Here is a 3,239-nt window from a genome sequence, read left to right on the forward strand (position 1 = left end):
GGGATTTAAGTTTAATTCTGGAAGGAGATTTAAAGAGCCCAATTGTGACTATTGTTCAAGTTACACTTTTCAGTTCAGCCTCATCGCCAATGAAGCTGACATTTTGATCTCCGTTGGTCTCATTCTTGTATCTTTCAGTTGGTTCTTACGTGGGGAACCTTAACTTCTTAAACATCACCTTCTCCTCCTTCACAGACTATTGGGAAAACAGTGGCACAAAGGTGTGAATCAGTGATTTTGCTCATAAATATTCAACAATCTGGTATCTGAGAGGAAAAATACCCAAGATTTGTAGTATTTGCCTGTTTGTGTGGTGTAAATATTCTCATCATGATGGATTTCAAGTTACCAACATGAAGTTGCTAAATGCAGAGCTAGGAAGAGAGGCACATGGTTGGCTCTTGTCAGCTGATACAAGCCAGCTCCTGCACAACAGTGAGAGAGCTCAAGGCAGAACTTTGACAACGATCCAATGTATGAGCCGCCTGCTAGCTACCAGCAACGAATAATAATAATAATAATAATACCCTATGATGAAATAATGTTATGCCATTTTTTAACCATTTTCTGCAAGTAGAATACGGAATTTGGAATCAGGTTCAAATTCTTGCCACATTAGTTGTTCATTTGTTCAACAAACAGGCAACACCTAAGGGCCAGGTCCTAGTCTAGGTGCCATGGATAGAGTGGTAAAGAAGACAGACAAACTTCCAGCTTCATGAAGCTTACTAAATTCCAGTGGTGAAAAGAGACAATAAATAAGGACAGTAGTGACTAGTGCTATAAAGAAGAATAAAGAATAACACAGGGTAAGGGGGAAAAGAGGGTGCTTTTTCCTTTTACCCTGAGGGGGCAGTGGGGGACTGTTGTAGATAGGGTGACTGGAAAGCCTGTCAGGGCAGCGAAATTTGAGCAGAGTCAAGAGTGATGGGAGGGAGTATCCAGGGAGAAGGGTTGGGAAGAGAATTCTAGGCAGAGAGGACAGCAAGAGTAAAGACCTTCAGGTGAGGAGGTTTGTACAAGGCCAGAAGGCTGGTAGCTTTTTGTGTGGGAAATTGTGGAAATTCACATCTATTCTCAGTGAATTAAGAGTCGAGTGCACAGTAAGAGTGGAGCAGAGGAGAGAGGTCTGAAATAGTGTGTGAGAGAAGGGGAGAGTGAATCGACCGGAGAAAGGTAGGACTGTGGGGCAATGCCAAGGATCAACTTGAAGTTTGTGATGGTAAATTTAAATGAGAATAGTTTCCCTGGTTGTTTATTCTTCTCCAGCCACAGTGCAACTGGGTGCAGGCATGGAGAAAGTGGGATTGGCTCAATAAAGGGATAATTTAAAAGATGATGGAAATGACTGCACCAATTGAACCTTAAGAAGGTCAGTCAGCTTCTGCTTTTGCAATTTTGAGAGCCCTTGAGTCAACAGGTCCAGCTACTTTGCTGGAGAGACCACATGGAAAACCTTTTGGAGGGGCCACGCAGAGAGGCCGAGGCTCTGGGACTACTTGGGGAGAGAGAAAACTCTCACCTTCCCAGAATTCCAGCTGAGCGCAGCCTCCCTGCTGCTCCCAGCACCTAGGTGCCAGACATGAGAGTGAAGACATCTTGGACATTCCAGCCCCAGTCATGTGCCTGCAGCTTCATGACAGACTACTCGTGACACCAGCAGAAGAACCATTCAGCTGATCTTTAGTCAACTCACAGAATCATGGGAAATAATAAAATGGTGGTTGTACTAGGTCGGTAAGTTTTGTGATAGATAACTAAAACAGCACCCAGGCAGCACCCCTCCAGAGAGGGAGCCTGGAAATAAACCTTTCAACGTCACTCTTCTCCCTCCCTCTGATCTCCTTGTAGGTGCTCCCCGTAAGTTGAACCTAGTCCAAGGCAGAAGGAAAAGGAGCCTTCGATGTTGTCCATAAAGGTCAGACTCTCAGGTCACAGAGCAAGGGAGAGAAGAATGGAGATTGGCTCTGGAGAGGCAAACAGAAGAGATTCAGCAGGGGCCACCCCCTTCGCCTTCAGCATCAACTCTAGCTCTCCGTGCAAGTGAAAGTTGATCTCCCTGTTACAGAACACATCGAAGTCCTTCAGCTTCCGTATTATCATGGGAAAATGTTTGTTCAGTCATAGTCCCACCTGGAACCCAAAATCTTAGCCAACACTAGTGTTCTTCATATCAGGTGGCTAAGATGAGGGGAGAAGGATGTGGAAAAATAATCAATTAATATCAAACCTAGCTATTACCATCCCTGCTTCTTGACTGGTCATGAGGTCTAAGCAAGTGGTAATCATATCTGTTTTCTTCCACATTCACTTCATGTTTCTCTTACCCTCTGATACCACCTCAGCTTCATGGGGTTCTTTACCTGGTAGGGTGACTCAAACCTTCATTCCTGTGGGATTTGAGTCCTTACTGGTCCTGTTTTATTCCATTGCTACAGTTTCCCGTTGACTAGGACAATTGGCCGAGTGAGTACTAGGAGGCACCTAGTGATTCCTCTGGGCTCCAAATATAGTTCTGTCCCATCCTTGTGTAGCAGCAACCCAGTTTCTCCCTGGTAATCAGGATCAATGACCCTGGTCAGCACAGTAGCCCCATTCTCCACATTGCTCCCTTGGCCACTAGGATCTTTAAATCCAAAGAGGCCAAGGTCATAGGGACAAAAAGCAAAATTCTTCAAGTGTAATAGTGAGAGGTGCCACTCCCAGCTCCAACCCTTGGTTCCCAGGCCCATGCATTCTGGCTAAGGAAAAGAAGACATGATATATTGGTCACTGGTTAAAAGTATACCTCAATTTACAGATCAGCAGCCCAACCTCACAGGGTGATGTCTCCCAGCTGCTTTCAGGCCTAAGCCTTCACCAGGCCACTCCACTGTTCTATTAAACCACTACTTCTGTGTAACGGGGCATGTGGTAAGATCGGCGACGTTCACAGATGCTGAGGGCATGGCTCCACTTCTTTTGCCATAAAAGGCAGCCCCTTCTCTTAGGCAATGTTGTGTGGGACATGATGATGGTGGATAAGTTGTTCCAAGAGCCTGAAAACAGGTAGAACTGGCAGAAGCACTGAGATCTTGCCACTGATTTTCCAAAACTAATCTTTCCAAGTCCCTGGCCAACTGAGTCACTGTCCATGTGTCACTATTGTTCTGTACCTCAGGCTATCTCTTTTTTCACGTGAAGTGGGTACAGCATCCAGAGTTCTGCCCATAGGGATTTCCCTTCACCGTTATCTTTCT

At 45.4% G+C, this 3,239-nt stretch overlaps 1 long non-coding RNA gene across 2 annotated transcripts; it reads left to right on the forward strand.

Moving 5' to 3' along the window:
- The first annotated feature begins 612 nt into the window (after nucleotides 1-612).
- Nucleotides 613-2,243, forward strand: LOC111773076 (uncharacterized). 2 transcript variants are annotated; one of them, XR_002807275.2, is made up of 3 exons: nucleotides 613-809; nucleotides 1,567-1,737; nucleotides 1,852-2,243. It is a non-coding gene; the product is annotated as an uncharacterized lncRNA (long non-coding RNA). The 2 variants fall into 2 exon arrangements; XR_002807274.2 differs by having other exon boundaries at nucleotides 1,567-1,733.
- Nucleotides 2,244-3,239: the final 996 nt, after the last annotated feature.

The sequence above is a fragment of the Equus caballus genome, chromosome 4, assembly GCF_041296265.1.
Source record: "Equus caballus isolate H_3958 breed thoroughbred chromosome 4, TB-T2T, whole genome shotgun sequence".
NCBI lineage: Eukaryota > Metazoa > Chordata > Mammalia > Perissodactyla > Equidae > Equus > Equus caballus.